The sequence below is a fragment of the Moschus berezovskii genome, chromosome 15, assembly GCF_049115385.1.
Source record: "Moschus berezovskii isolate FMDL1 chromosome 15, NW_MosBer_1.0, whole genome shotgun sequence".
NCBI lineage: Eukaryota > Metazoa > Chordata > Mammalia > Artiodactyla > Moschidae > Moschus > Moschus berezovskii.
Window position 1 is genome coordinate 111,002 of NC_142474.1, and position 16,771 is coordinate 127,772.

General features: G+C 50.5%; 2 pseudogenes across 1 annotated transcript in view; both read right to left on the minus strand.

Moving 5' to 3' along the window:
• Positions 1 to 6,152, minus strand: part of LOC129535271 (cilia- and flagella-associated protein 100-like) — a 43,671-nt pseudogene extending 37,519 nt beyond the window's left edge. The window contains exon 1 of the transcript XR_016039067.1: positions 5,842 to 6,152. The product of XR_016039067.1 is annotated as a cilia- and flagella-associated protein 100-like (transcript). The remainder of the gene's footprint in view (positions 1 to 5,841) is intronic.
• A 3,612-nt stretch (positions 6,153 to 9,764) lies between these two features.
• Positions 9,765 to 12,556, minus strand: LOC148775313 (28S ribosomal RNA; annotated as a pseudogene).
• Positions 12,557 to 16,771: the final 4,215 nt, after the last annotated feature.

Sequence of the window (16,771 nt, forward strand, 5' to 3'; positions counted from 1 at the left end):
AAGTAACGTCTCTGCTTTTCAATATGCTGTCCAGGTTGGTCATAGCTTTTCTTCCAAGGAGCAAGCGTCTTTTAATTTCATGGCTGCCATCACCGTCTGCAGTGATTTTGGAACCCAGGAAAATTAAAAAATAAATAAATAAAGCACTGTTTCCATTGCTTCCTCATCTATTTGCCATGAAGTGATGGGACCAGATGCCATGACCTTAGTTTTTCTACTGTTGAGTTTTAAGCCAACTTTTTCACTCTCCTCTTTCACTTTCATCAAGATGCTATGTAGTTCTTCACTTTCTGGCATAAGTGTGGTCTCATCTGCATACCTGAGGTTATTCGGCAACCTCTCCCTCTCCTGGTGCTGGGGATCCCAGTTCCAGCCTCCTGCCTGAGAATGCAGCCTTCTAACACCTAAGAACTCCCAGCAGTGCACTGTGGGCCCTGAAGGGACTCGTCTGGATGGGCTGTTTGTGTGATGCTGTAGGGGGAAAAGAGTGAGACTCAGGCCCTGTCCTCTCTGCTCAGGCACATCCCACTCATTTCTTGCACAGCCCAGGAAGCCAGCTGGCTCTACAGCTCCGCTTCCCCAGGATCCAAAGGTGGGCATGGGAAAGTGCTGCTGCCTTGTGGACATTTTCTGTAACTACAACCTGACCACAGGCACCTCAGTTCAATACGCAAGGCCTGGACTTCCCTTCCAGCCAGCTGCCCCCAGGGAATGGCAGTGGATATTCAGGAATCCAACTGCCAAATATAAATCATCCTCCCACCCTTAAAGGAGAAGAAAGAAAGAAGAAAACAGAAAAGCAAAGACGCACCCAACCTCCCCCACCAAACAAGGTGCTCAGCATCCCTAATTACTGCTGCTGCTGCTAAGTCACTTCAGTCGTGTCCGACTCTGTGTGACTCCACAGACGGAAGCCCACCAGGCTCCCCCATCCCTGGGATTCTCCAGGCAAGAACACTGGAGTGGGTTGCCATTTCGTTCTCCAATGTGTGAAAGTGAAAAGTGAAAGTGAAGTCGCTCAGTAGTGTCCGACTCTTGGCGACTCCACGGACTGCAGTCCACCAGGCTCCTCCATCCATGGGATTTTCTAGGCAAGAGTACTGGAGTGGCTTGCCATTGCCTTCTCCGCTAATTACTGCAGGGATGCCAATTGAAAGGACAATGGGAAATCACATTGCGATATTCACAAATGCTGACACGGCAAGGCTACAGGCAATCAACGTGGAAGAGAGTCTGGAGGAAGAAGAATCGCCCTAGGCTGTGGGTGGGAACACCCATTGACAGCAGACACTGGAATGAAGACGGACAGTCTCTGAATGCCTGAAAGAAACACTCTCAAGTCAGGCCTTACGCCATTCCCACAACTTTGGCCTCCTGAGAGCTCCATCGATCAAAAGGCACTTGCACCCCAACAAACCTCGAGCACTGCTTCCTTCAGGAGCCTAGACGTGCACCCAGCAAAATCCCCAACGAGAGACTGAAGCTTAAAGAAAATGTTGTACATAGATCTGGTGGACGGTTTCTCACTCACTGAAAAAGAAAGATATGGAAAGTAGGGAACTCTAACACAGAGACACACAGCTGGATGGCCCATGAAGGATCGGAGGCCAAGAGTAGTCAGGCAGGCAGAGGAAGATCCAGGTATATGAGGTCTAGTCTAGGCCAAGTGAGGACAGACACAGAAGGCAACAAACTAACATCCCAGAAAGAGATGCTGAGAGTTCAAAGTCAAAGAAAGGGTTTTGGAAAGAAAGAGCACGGCCTGGAACAAATTAGCAGGTAAGTACCCAAAACGAAAGCAGATCTGTTCCTGTAATGAATCACCCACGTGGACTGTACCCTTTCCTCCTCCCTTCCACCCACACAGATGTACAACTATGTAGCTCTAAGAGACGATCCAGACCAGTTATCTGTTACCTTCCTGCTTTCCATTGGCAACAAAAAGGGTATCTGAGGTAGAAAAGGCATGAAGACCTGATGCTCATCACTCTGCTCGAACTCCTAAGGCAAATAGTCCCCTGAACACCATAGAGAAAACCCATAGATGACTTCGTATCGAATCAGTACAGTGACAATCGTCACAGCAGATCAACTGGACTATGCTGCGGGTAGTATTGGCAAGATGTTAAAGAAAAGGGAAGGAAAGCAGTGCCTACTGTATGATGTCCGACCTCCCTGGCTTGGGACCCTATCGCATCCCTGGAGGCTGAGCAGGCTTGAGTCCCACTGCTGAACTGGGGTGGGGTGGAAACAGTCTGGCAGGGTGCCCTTCACTGAATAATTTTTAAAGGTTTACTGTGTGCTATGTTGGGCTGGGACAAGATTGCATTGTGGGATGAAGGCCGCTAGGAATTTCAAGGCAAAATTAAGCCAGTCTTCACCTCTGCTAGTCCTGGGGATGTTAGCTCAAGCCTCCTTCCTGACAATGCTGCCTCCTGGCATATAAGCACCCTCAGCAGTGTACTGTGGACACCAAAAAGATTAGTCTGGATTGGGTGTTTGTGTGACGCTTTATGGGGAAATAGTAGTGAGACTCAAGCCCTTTTGTGTTTGTTCAGGTAGAATCCACAAACACAGAAAACTAATCAAACTGATCACATGGACCACAGTCTTGTCTAACTCAATGAAACTGAGCCATGCTGTGTAGTGCCACCCAAGACGGACGGGTCATGGTGGAGAGTTCTGACAAAGCGTCGTCCACTGGAGAAGGGAATGGCAAACCACTTCAGTATTATTGCCTTGAGAACCCCATGAACAGTATGAAAAGGCAAAAAGATAAGGAGAGTGAATGATGAACTCCCAGGTAGGTAGGTGCCCAATATGTTACTGGAGAAGAGTAGAGAAATAACTCCAGAAAGAGTGAAGAGACAAGGGAAAAACAATGCCCTGTTGAGGATGTGACTGGTGATGGACGTAAAGTCCAATGCTGTAAGGAGCAATGTTATAGGAACCAGATTGTTAGGTCCATGAATCAAAGTAAATTAGAAGTGGTCAAACTGGAGATGACAAGAGTGAACATCGACATTTTAGGAATCAGCAAACTAAAATGGACTGGAATGGATGAATTTAACTCAGATGACCATTACATCTACTACTGTGGGCAAGAATCCCTTAGAAGAAATGGACTAGCCATCATAGTCAACAAGAGAGTCTGAAATGCAGTACTTGGGTGCAATCTCATACACGACAGAATCATCTCTGTTCATTTCCAAGGCAAACCATTCAGTATCACAGTAATCCAAGTCTATGCCCTGACCAGTAATGCCAAAGAAGCTGAAGTTGAACGGTTCTATGAAGACCTACAAGACCTTCTAGAACTAACATCAAAAAAAAAAAAAAAAAACAGATGTCCTTCTCATTATAGGACATTAGGAAGTCAAGAGATACCTGGAGTAACAGGTAAATTTGGCCTTGGAGTACAGAATGAAGCAGGGCAAAGGCTAACAGAGTTTTGCCAAGAGAACGCATTGGTCATAGCAAACACCCTCTTACAACAACACAAGTTCTACACATGGATGTCACCAGATGGTCAATACCGAAATCAGATTGATTATATTCTTTGCAGCCAAAGATGGAAAAGCTCTACACAGTCAGAAGGGAAAAAAAAGACCAGGAGCTGACTGTGGCTCAGATCATGATCTCCTTATTGCAAAATGCAGTCAAATTGAAGAAAGTGGGGGAAACCACTAGACCATTCATGTATGACTTAAATCAAATCCCTTATGATTATAGTGGAAGTGACAAGTTCAAGGGATTAGATCTGATAAACAGAGTGTCTGAAGAACTGGGATGGAGGTTCGTGACATTGTACAGGAGGCAGTGATCAAGACCATCCTCAAGAAAAAGAAATGCAAAAAGGTTGTCTGAGGATGCTTTACAAACAACTAAGAAAAGAAGAGACGCGAAAGGCAAAGAAGAAAAGGAAAGATACACCGATCTGAATGCAGAGTTCCAAACAGTAGCAAGGAGAGATAAGAAAGCCTTCCTCAGCGATCAATGCAAAGAAATAGAGGAAAACAATAGAATGGGAAAGACTAAAGATATCGTCAAGAAAATTAGAGATACCAAGGGAACATTTCATGCAAAGATGGGCATAATAAAGGACAGAAGTGGTATGAACCTAACAGAAGCTGAAGATATTAAGAAGAGGTGGCAAGAATACACAGAAGAACTATACAAAAAAGATCTTCAACACTCAGATAACCATGATGGTGTGATCACTCACTAGTGACAGACATCCTGGAATGCAAAGTCAAGTGGACCTTAGGAGGCATCACAACGAACAAAGCTACTGGAGGTGATGGAATTCCAGTTGAGCTATTTCAAATCCTAAAAGATAATGCTGTCAAAGTGCTGCACTCAATATGCCAGCAAATTTGGAAAACTCAGCAGTGGTCACAGGCCCAGGAAAGGTCACTTTTCATTCCAGTCCCAAAGAAAGGCAATGCTTCTCCATCTTTGGCTGCAAAGAATATAATCCATCTGATTTCCATATTGACCATCTGGTGATGTCCATGTGTAGAGTCTTCTCTTGTGTTGTTAGAAGAGGGTATTTGCTATAACCAGTGTGTTCAAAAAGACTTGAGAGTCGCTTGGACTGCAAGAAAAACAATCCAGTCAATCCTAAAGGAAATCAGTCCTGAATATTCATTGGAAGGACTGATGCTGAAGCTGAAACTCCAATATTTTGGCCACCTGATGTGAAGAACTGACTCATTGGAAAAGACCCTGATGTTGGGAAAGACTGAAGGCAATAGAACGGGATGACAGAGGATGAGATGGTTGGATGGCATCACCGACTCAATGGACATGAGTTTGAGTGAACTCGGGGAGTTCATGATGGACAGGGAAGCCTGGTGTGCTGCCATCCATGGGGTGGCAAAGAGTCGGACACGACTGAGTGACTGAACTGAAGTGAGGCATAAGTGATGTGTAACTTTATGCAACTCCTTTTAAAAAAAAAAATCCATGTTAATTTTGTAAACAAATTCTACCAGATTCTGTGAGAGAATAGGCAAACGACTGAGCAATGTACCCACAGTTCAATTCTAATATAGTAATTTTCTACTTTTTGGGAATGGTTAATGTGGAGTTGTTCCTCCCCACACACTGTTTACCTGTGTAAACTTTTCGGGCATGTATTGGGTCTTTGATTTCTAGTCCCCCATGCTATGCACACGTAGATGCCCAAGAGAGAGCCTGTGAAACACATTTTGCGTTTCCTGCAGGTCAAGTGCCCCAATTTTAGAGTTCAGTATGCCTGGACCAAATTCCAGTTCAGCTACTCAGAAATTAAGTAATATGCCTTAAGGAGCTAGGCATGGGGCTCACTCACTTGCTAATTATTATTGGTCAATTATTGTGGTTTTTGTTTGTATGTATATAGGATAATGCCTTGAGACACTCCTTTAAAAGTGCTTTGGTTAAGTTTTACATACTTTATAGTTCATTGAATCCACATAGCCCCCCAAGGTAGGTTTGTTTTACAGATGAATACATGTAAGACACTAAGGGACAAGGAATCACCAAGCCATTATTCCTGTTATATATGAACAATCAGGTAAGATTTAAAAAATCTGCCCATAATAACTATCAGGTGGTGCTAGGTGAACTTTTTCAGGACGCTAAATAAAAATTTTTTGAAATACTGTTTTTCTAGTTTGAGTCTAAAACAACTAATAGCGTAGCACTGCATTCCTTCCTTCTCTGGGTTCTCAAACCACATATCCCAGTAAATGTATCTGCAAACGCCCCGTCAGATGGGTGACCCGCCTCCGAACACAAAAAACCCGGTGCGCTCTGTGCGGCCGCCACAGCCGCCCGCTCGCCCGCAGCCCCTACCTCCGGGCTGCCCCGAAGTCCTCGCTGAGGAGGACCCGCTCCCACGGCGAGTGACGATTCCCGGGGGCCGAGCGCCCCCGCGCTTCCCGCCCGCGCACACTCCATCCGTCTCTGAGTCGGCCCGAGCGGCCCTCAGAGCCCTCTAAGGCCTCCGCGCTCTCCGGCCCCGCCGGACTCGCGGCCACGCGCAACCCGCCCTCAGGCGCTCGGCGGGCGCCGGCTCACACCGCGCGCGGAGTCGGCCCACCCGCGGCCCCGAACCCGCAGGCGGCGCGCCGCCGCCCGCCAGCGCCAGCTGACGCGCTCGGCCTGCCGGCTTCTGCCCCGGAAGCGGCGGGGCGAGCGGGGCGGGGCGGGGATGGGCTCGGCCCGCCCTCCGGGAGACGTACGGCCTTCCAATAGGTGGCTGCCGGCCGCGCAGGGCGCCCATTGGCCGCGGGGGCTTCGGCGGGCGGGGCCGCAGGGAGCGAGGCGCGTCGGCTCCGGGCGCGTGCTCGCGTCTTGGTCCTCCGAGCTCCCGGAGGAGCTGAGAGTAGCGGCGGCGGGGCGGGGGCTGAAGGGCGGCGGGGCGTCCTCCCGGGGCTGCCCCGGGAGGGGCCTCGGGAAGGCGGGCTGCGTCCGGGGGGCCGCCCTGGAGGGACCGGGGTCTGCGCCCGCTCCGCCCGCTCCCCGGCGCTCGGGCCCGGCAGGCACCTCGTGTGTTAGATGCGGGAGCGGCGGCGAGCGCCCCAGGGCCGGGGGAGGCCCTCTGAGGGCGCCCCTGCGGCGGACAGCGCCCCGCGCCCCCGGCGGTGCGCGGACGGGGAAAGGTGAGCGCCTTCACGCCAGGCGTCGGCGGAGACACTAGGAGGCAGTGTTTTCCGAGTGCTCACTGTGTGCCAAATTCGGTACTAAAAATGTTAATTCGGAATTCCTCAATAAATTAATGCTGTTGCTGTCCCAAAATTACAATTAGGAAGGATTACCTGACATTTTTTAGGCTCAAGGGCCTAGACAAAATACAGCAAATTCAACATAATTTCATATTTTTAATGCAGAGACTCTTCCAGCTTGTGATCAGCTTCCAGTGTTTTACAGGTGAGTAAAGTGGTCCGTCTAGTCAAGGCAATGGTTTTTCCCGTGGTCATGTGGATGTGAGAGTTGGACTGTGAAGAAAGCTGATCGCCGAAGAATCGATGCTTTTGAACTGTGGTGTTGGAGAAGACTCTTGAGAGTCCCTTATACTGCAAGGAGATCCAACCAGTCCATTCTAAAGGAGATCAATCCTGGGTGTTCATTGGAGGGACTGATGCTAAAGCTGAAACTGCAATACTTTGGCCACCTCATGCGACGAGTTGACTCACTGGAAAAGACTCTGATGCTAGGAAAGGTTGGGGGCGGGAGGAGAAGGGGACGACGGAGAATGAGATGGCTGGATGGCATCACCGACTCTGTGGACATGAGTTTGAGTGTACTCCAGTTGGTGATGGACAGGGAGGCCTGGCGTGCTGTGATTCATGGGGTCGCGGAGAGTCGGACACGACTGAGCGACTGAACTGAACTGAACAGGTGTGAAGCACTTTCACAGCATCATCTTTCAGGCTTTGAAATAGCTCAATTGGAATTCCATCACCTCCACTAGCTTTGTTCATAGTGATGCTTCCTAAGGTAAACGAAGCTAGTGGAGGTGATGGAATTCCAGTTGAGCTATTTCAAATCCTGAAAGATGATGCTGTGAAAGTGCTGCACTCAATATACCAGCAAATTTGGAAAATCAGTAGTGGCCACAGGACTGGAAAAGGTCAGTTTTCATTCCAATCCCAAACAGAGGCAATGCCAAAGAATGCTCAGACTACTGCACAATTGCACTCATCTCACACGCTAGTAAAGTCATGCTCAAAATTCTCCAAACTAGACTTCAGTAATACGTGAATCGTGAATTTCCAGATGTTCCAGCAGGTTTTAGAAAAGTCAGAGGAACCAGAGATCAAACTGCAAACATCTGCTGGATCATGGAGAAAGCAAGAGAGTTCCAGAATAACATCTGTTTCTGTTTCATTGACTATGCCAAAGCCTTTGACTGTGGGGATCACAAGAAACTGGAAAATTCCGAAAGAGATGGGAATCCCAGACCACCTGACCTGCCTCTTGAGAAACCTGTATGCAGGTCAGGAAGCAACAGTTAGAACTGGACATGGAACAACAGACTGGTTCTAAATAGGAAAAAGAGTACGTCAAGGCTGTGTATTGTCACCCTTCTTATTTAACTTCTATGCAGAGTACATCATGAGGAACGCTGGGCTGGAGGAAGCACAAGCTGGAATCAAGATTGCTGGGAGAAATATCAATAACCTCAGATATGCAGATGACACCACCCTTATGGCAGAAAGTGAAGAGGAACTCAAAAGCCGCTTAATGAAAGTGAAAGAGGAGAGGGAAAAGGTTGGCTTGAAGCTCAACATTCAGAAAACCAAGATCATGGCATCTAGTCCCATCACTTCATGGGAAATAGATGGGGAAACAGTGGAAACAGTGTCAGACTTTATTTGTTTGGGCTCCAAAATCACTGCGGATGCTGATTGCAGCCATGAAATTAAAAGACACTTACTCCTTGGAAGGAAAGTTATGACCAACCTAGGTAGTATATTAAAGAGCAGAGACATTACTTTGCCAACCAAGGTCTGTCTAGTCAAGGCTATGGTTTTTCCCGTGGTCATGTATGGATGTGAGAGTTGGACTGTGAAGAAAGCTGATCGCCGAAGAATTGATGCTTTTGAACTGTGGTGTTGGAGAAGACTCTTGAGAGTCCCTTGGACTGCAAGGAGATCCAGCCAGTCCATTCTCAAGGAGATCAATCCTGGGTGTTCATTGGAAGGACTGATGCTAAAGCTGAAACTGCAATACTTTGGCCACCTCATGCGACGAGTTGACTCACTGGAAAAGAGTCTGATGCTGGGAGGGATTGAGGGCGGGAGGAGAAGGGGACGACAGAGAATGAGATGGCTGGATGGCATGACCGACTCGATGGACATGAGTTTGAGTGAACTCTGGGAGTTGGTGATGGACAGGGAGGCGTGCTGTGCTTCATGGGGTCGCAAAGAGTCAGACACGACTGAGCTACTGAACTGAACTGAAGATAGTCATAGTTACTCCCGCCGTTTACCCGCGCTTCATTGAATTTCTTCACTTTGACATTCAGAGACTGGGCAGAAATCACACCACAGGCCTTCGCGATGCTTTGTTTTAATTAAACAGTCGGATTCCCCTGGTCCGCACCAGTTCTAAGTCGGCTGCTAGGCGCCAGCCGAGGCAAGGCACCGCACGAAACTGCGGCCCCTGGGGCGCACCTGGCAGGGGTACCGGCGCACCCGCCACCGAGGGCGGTGAGGGGCAATGGGGCGGCGGGGGCGGGTGGCGCTGCACGGCCGCCAGGGCGGTGGGGAGGGTGGGAGCCCCCCGCTCCGCCGCCGAAGGCCATTGGACGCGCACCGCATGTGCCCGGCGCCCGCCGGGGTCCCCGGGGACAGCCGCGATGCCCGTCGCAGCTGAGGTTATCCACAGGAAGGGCCCAGCTCGTGTCCAGAATGGCTGCCGCAGCCGGCCCCCCGGGTGCCTTGACCCCCGCGGGGGGACCTCCCCTGCCACTGGGGCCCCAACCCCTATCCCAGTCCCACCACCCCCCTACCCGCCAACCTTGGAGTGGGGAGGAGGGGGCGCGGGAGGAGAGCAGGAGGCCAGGTGGGAGGGAGCTGTGCCGGGTGGGCCGGGGCAGGGCCGCGGGTGCGGCCGCGGGCGTGGGGGTGGCGGCGGCGCCTTGTCCAGCCACGGCGCGCGCCCAGCCCGGCTTCACGCCCCAGCCCGACCGACCCAGCCCTTAGAGCCAATCCTTATCCCAAAGTTATGGATCCAGCTTGCTGACTTCCCTTACCTACATTGTTCAAACATGCCAGAGGCTGTTCACCTTGGAGACCCGCTGCGGATATGGGTACAACCCGGCGTGAGATTTACACCCTCTCCCTTGGATTTTCAAGGGCCAGTGAGAGCTCACCGGACGCCGCCGGAACCACGACTCTTTCCATGGCACGGGCTCCTCTCTCTAGGTGAACCCATTCCAGGGCGCCCTGCCCTTCACAAAGAAAAGAGAACTCTCCCTGGGGCTCCCGCTGGCTTCTTCGGGATCGGATGCATTACCGCACTGGACGCCTCGCGGCGCCCATCTCCATTACTCTGGATTCAGGGATCTGAACCCGACTCCCTTTCAATCGGCTGAGGGCAATGGAGGCCATTGCCCATACCTTCGGAACGGTGCTCGCCCATCTCTCAGGACCGACTGATCCGTGTTCAACTGCTGTTCACATGGAACCCTTCTCCATTTCGGCCTTCAAAGTTCTCGTTTGAATACTTGCTACTACCACCAAGATCTGCACCTGCGGCGGCTCCACCCCGGCCCGCGCCCTAGGCTTCAAGGCTCACCGCAGCGGCCCTTCTACTCGTTGCAGCCTAGCGTCCCAGGGAGGGGGGGTGGGGGGGCCGGGGGGAGGGGTCCTCCCCCCTCGTCTCCCCCCGCCCCCTGGGCTCCCGTCCCTCTCTCGCCTCTCCGACTGCATGGCCGGGTATGGGCCCGATGCTCCAGCGCCATCCATTTTCAGGGCTAGTTGATTCAGCATGTGAGTTGTTACACACTCCTTCCGTTCCGTTCCGTCGCTCAGTCGTGTCCGACTCTTTGCGACCCCGTGGACTGTAGCCTACCAGGCTTCTCCGTCCATGGGATTCTCCAGGCAAGAATACTGGAGTGGGTTACCGTTTCCTTCTCCAGGGGATTTTCCTGACCCAGGGATCGAACCCGAGTCTCCCGCATTGGAGGCAGACGCTTTAACCTCTGAGCCACCAGGGAAGCCCAGCCATTAAGCCCTTTCATTAAAGAGGAGGACACTCCTTAGCGGATTCCAACTTCCATGGCCACAGTCCTGCTGTCTATATCAACCAACACCTTTTCTGGGGTCTGATGAGCATCGGCATCTGGCGCCTTAACCCGGTGTTCGGTTCATCCCGCAGCGCCAGTTCTGCTTACCAAAAATGGTCCACTAGACACTCGCATTCCACGCCCGGCTCCATGCCAGCGAGCTGAGCTTCTTAGCCATTTAAAGTTTGAGAATAGGTTGAGATCGTTTTGGCCCCAAGACCTCTAATCATTCGCTTTACCAGATAAAACTGCGTGGGTTTTCATTGCGAGAGCGCCAGCTATCCTGAGGGAAACTTCAGAGGGAACAAGCTACTAGATGGTTCGATTAGTCTTTTGCCCCTATACCCAGGTCGGACGACTGATTTGCACGTCAGGACCGCTACAGATCCCCACCAGAGTTTCCTCTGGTTTCGCCCTGCCCAGGCATAGTTCACCATCTTTCGTGTCCTAACACGTGCGCTCATGCTCCACCTCCCCGGCGCGGTGGGCGAGACGGGCCGGTGGTGCACCCTCGGCAGACTGGAGAGGGCTCAGGATCCCACCTCAGCCGCCAGCTAAGATGGCCTTCACCTTCATTGTGCCACGGAGGCTTTCGTGCGAGCCCCTGACTCGCGCATGTGTTAGACTCCTTGGTCCGTGTTTCAAGACAGGTCGGGTGGGTGGCCGACATCACCGCTGACCCCGTGCGCTCTCTTCGCCGACCAGCGTGACCGAGAAAACGCCCCCGGGCCGGACAGCACGACCTGCCCAGGGCGCACTGGGGACAGTCCGACCAGCCCGACCCACCCCATTGGAGGCGGGCTGGGGTGGGAGAGCAGTCGCGCTGTGGGAGGGGCGGCCAGCTCCCCCCCAGACCCCCATGCGCCAGCCGGTGCGTGGGGTGGACACCGGTGCGCCCCCGCGGGGGGAAGCGCCAGGAGGGGTGAGAGCGCGGCGACAGTTCTGGGCTCCCTTGGCCCCGGGATTTGGTGAGCGCTGCTGCCGGGGGGGGGGGGGGTGTTGTAACACTCGGGGGGGCGGGTGGACCCGCCGCTGCGACGGCGGAGCCCCCCAGCCACCTTCACCACTGGCCTTCCAAGCCGTCCTGGAGCCAGGACTGCCGCGGTGGAAATGCGCCGGGTGGCGCCCGATCACCGGCGGGGTATGGTCCCCTGCCGACCCCACCCCCGGCCCTGCTCGCCCACCCCCGCGTCCCCTCCACCGCCCACATCCGCCCAGAGACGGAGGGGAGAGCAGCGAGCGGCTGAGGGAGGGCGGGTGGAGGGGTCGGGAGGAATGGGGAGTGGGAAAGATCCGCCAGGCCGCCGGCACCGGACCCGCCACCAGGTTGAATCCTCCCGGCGGACTGCACGGACCCCACCCGTTTACCTCTTAATGGTTTCACGCCCTCTTGAACTCTCTCTTCAAAGTTCTTTTCAACTTTCCCTTAAGGTACTTGTTGACTATCGGTCTTCTGCCGGTATTCAGCCTTAGATGGAGTTTACCACCCGCTTTGGGCTGCATTCCCAAGAAACCCGACTCCGGGAAGACCCGGGCCCAGTGCACCAGGGGCCGCTACAGGCCTCACACCGTCCACGGGCTGGGCCTCAATCAGAAGGACTTGGGCCCCCCACGAGCGGTGCCGGGGAGTGGGTCTTTAGTAAGCCACATGTCCCGCGTCCCACCGCGGGGCGGGGATTGGGCGCTGGGCTCTTCCCTGTTCACTCACCATTACTGAGGGAATCCTGGTTAGTTTCTTTTCCTCTGCTGACTAATATCCTTCAATTCAGTGGGTTGCCACCTCTGATCTGAGGTCGCATCTCTGAGGGTGCGGGAACACGCACGCGGGGCGAGGGCACCCGCAAGGAGGGGTCCCGAGAAGGGGACGGAGTGACGGGTGACCTCCCCGGGCCCCCTTCCCCATGCACAGAGAGCAACCCTACTGCCGACCCCGCCGCCTAACCATCGTCCCTTCAAGGGTTCGGTGGTGGTGGTGGCGGGGGCGGCAGCAGCGGAAGGCAGGCGGAGAGGGAGATGCCGAGGCGGGGTGGGAGGGGAGCAGGAACCGGCGGCGGACGGAGTGGGGGGGTGGGGAGGTTGGGACACGAAGGGGCGCGCTGACCCTGACCCCATGAACAGTAGGAAAAGGCAAAATGATAGGGTACTGAATGAGGAATTCCCCAGGTTGGTGGGTTCCCAATATGCTACTGGAGTTCAGTGGAGAAATAAATCCATAAAGAATGATGGGATGGAACCAAAGCAAAAATAATGCCCAGTTGTGGATGTGACTGGGGATAGAAGCAAGGTCCAATGCTGTAAAGAGCATTATTGCATAGGAACCTGGAATGTTAGGTCCATGAATCAAGTAAATTGGGAGTGGTCAAACAGGAGATGGCAAGACTGAACGTCGACATTCTAGGAATCAGTGAACTAAAATGGACTGGAATGGGTGAATTTAACTCAGATGACCATTATAACTACTACTGTGGGCAGGAATCCCTTAGAAGAAATGGAGTAGCCATCATGGTCAACGAAAGAGTCTGAAATGCAGTACTTGGATACAATCTCAAAAACGACAGAACGATCTCTGTTCGTTTCCAAAGCAAACCATTCAATATTACAGTAATCCAAGTCTATGCCCCAACCAGTAATACTGAAGAAGCCAAAGTTGAAGGGTTCTATGAAGACCTACAAGACCTTTTAGAACTAACACCCAAAAAAGATGTCCTTGTCATTATAGGGGACTGGAATGCAAAAGTAGGAAGTCAAGAAACACCTGGAGTAACAGGCAAATTTGACCTTGGAGCACGGAATGAAGCAGGGCAAAGGCTAATAAAGTTTTGCCAAGAGAACGCACTGGTCATAGCAAACACCACAACACAAGAGAAGACTCTACACATGGACATCACCAGATGGTCAACACCGAAATCAGATTGATTATATTCTTTGCAGCCAAAGATGGAGAAGCTCTATACAGTTAGCAAAAACAAGGCCAGAAGCTGACTGTGGCTCATATCATGAATTCCTTATTGCCAAATTCAGATTTAAATTGAAGAAAGTAGGGAAAATCACTAGACCATTCAGATATGACCTCAATCAAATCCCTTATGATTATACAGTGGAAGTGAGAAATAGATTTAAGGGGCTAGATCTGATAGATAGAGTGCCTGATGAACTATGGACGGAGGTTCGTGACATTGTACAGGAGGCAGGGATCAAGACCATCCCCATGGAAAAGAAATGCAAAAAAGCAGAATGGCTGTCTGGGAGGCCTTACAAATAGCTATGAAAAGAAGAGAAGTGAAAAGCAAAGGAGAAAAGGAAAGATATAAGCATCTGAATGCAGAGTTCCAAAGAATAGCAAGGAGACATAAGAAAGCCTTCCTCAGTGATCAATGCAAAGAAATAGAGGAAAACAATAGAATGCGAAAGACTAGAGATCTCTTCAAGAAAATTAGAGATACCAAGGGAACATTTCATGCAAAGATGGGCTCGATAAAGGACAGAAATGGTATGGACCTAACAGAAGCAGAAGATATTAAGAAGAGGTGGCAAGAATACACAGAAGAACTCTACAAAAAAGATCTTCAGGACCAAGATAATCACGATGGTGTGATCACTCACCTAGAGCCAGATATCCTGGAATATGAAGTCAAGTGGGCCTCAAAAAGCATCACTACGAACAAAGCTAGTGGAGGTGATAGAATTCCAGTTGATCTATTTCAAATCCTGAAAGATGATGCTGTGAAAGTGCTGCACTCAATATGCCAGCAAATTTGGAAAACTCAGCAGTGGCCACAGCACTGGAAAAGGTCAGTTTTCATTCCAATCCTAAAGAAAGGCAATGCCAAAGAATGCTCAAACTACCGCACAATTGCACTCATCTCACATGCAAGTAAAGTAATGCTCAAAACTCTCTAAGCCAGGCTTCAGCAATATGTGAACTGTGAACTTCCAGATGTTCAAGCTGGTTTTAGAAAAGGCAGGGGAATCAGAGATCAAATTGTCAACATCCGCTGGATCATGGAAAAAGCAAGAGAGTTCCAGAAAAACATCTATTTCTGCTTTATTGACTATGCCAAAGCCTTTGATTGTGTGGATCACAAGAAACTGTGAAAATTCTGAAAGGGATGGGAATCCCAGACCACCTGACCTGCCTCTTGAGAAACCTTTATGCAGGTCAGGAAGTAACAGTTAGAACTGGACACGGAACAACAGACTGGTTCCAAATAGGAAAAGGAGTACATCAAGGCTGTGTATTTTCACCCTGCTTATTTACCTCATATGCAGAGTACATCATGAGGAACCCTGGGCTGGAAGAAGCGCAAGCTGAAATCAAGATTGCTGGGAGAAATATCAATAACCTCAGATATGCAGATGACACTACCCTTATGGCAGAAAGTGAAGAGGAACTCAAAAGCCTCTTGATGAAAGTGAATAAGGAGAGTGAAAAGTTGACTTAAAGTTCAACATTCAGAAAACCAAGATCATGGCATCTAGTCCCATCACTTCATGGGAAATAGATGGAGAAACAGTGGAAATAGTGTCAGACTTTATTTTTGGGCTCCAAAATCACTGCGGATGCTGATTGCAGCCATGAAATTAAAAGACGCTTACTCCTTGGAAGGAAAGTTTTGACCAGCCTAGATAGCATATTAAAAAGCAGAGACATTACTTTGCCAACAAAGGTCCATCTAGTCAAGGCTATAGTTTTCCAGTGGTCATATACGAATGTGAGTTGGACTGTAAAGAAAGCTGAGTGCAGAAGAATTGATGCTTTTGAACTGTGGTTTTGGAGAAGACTCTTGAGAGTCCCTTGGACTGCAAGATCCAACCAGTCCATTGTAAAGGAGATCAGTCCTGGGTGTTCTGCCGGGAGCCAGCAAGGGAAATCATACCCGTGGCAAAGGTCAATTGGGGATGAGGCCTGACGGGCAAAGGCTAATCAGGACTCGAGTAACCCCCTGGACTTACCCGAGCATCTACCCCAAAGAAAACCGGAGTCTGACTGCCTTACTATCTTACCCCTCTTACCAAGTCCTCTAATACTTACGGGGGCTTCCCCCCAACTGCCTTTCTCTGAAAACATTAATCCAGAGCTGTAGTTAAAAAGTTCTCCTCGGCTTAATGGCAGTGTTCCAATCCAAGCCCCTCTGATAGCTTTCTAACTTGCCTGACAAGTTTGTCCGGGCTCTTACAACTACGAATGTGACTGTTTACAGCCTCCCAGCCATGCAAGGACAGAAAGCCTAATATTCTAAAATACAGGAATTTGTTGAAGAAGTTAAAATCATTAGAATAGTACTAAAAAAGATTTCATTGTTGAATCAATGCTTGCTGCAAAGTTTCCATGTTTTCTATTGTATCCTTGGAAATATATTAATCACATATAGAGAAAATAAGTAGTAGCCTTTGATTTAACCACATCAGATCTTAAGTTAATAAATTCCTTTCTTGTAGCTCACTACACCCTTGCCTTATAGGAATGTAACCTTGTCATGTGTCTTTGGAGAATAGCGCCTGACTTTAGGAAAATCACCTTGAAAGAATATAAGCCTTTTTCTAGCTAACTAACCTTTGTTAGGAGAGAGGGCCATAAACTGTTAGTAGGCCTCCTGGCCAGAAGATGATGTAAACCACCTAAAACTTTTGTATATCATGAGACATACCAAAATAAGCCCTGATCCTGATAAGGGTCAAGATTGCTGACCCTGCGCGATTCTGGCGCGACTCTATACCTCCCTTTCTCTATTTTTTATGTGCACAACTTAGGGTATAAAAGCAGCACTGGAAAATAAAGTTTTGGGCCTTGCTCACTGAAGCTTGGTCTCTCCGTGTCGTTTTTCCATCCTTTTCTCTATTCTCCTTTTTCTGGTTGAGATCCTTGGAGCGCTGGGCCCTCTGCGTTTACTTATCTGCCTGGGCTTCTAAGACCCACTCGAGGGGGTGCCCTGGTGGGTTGCCTCCAGTGATTCGAGAGGGCGCCTGTGGCCTACATAAACAGAGCAA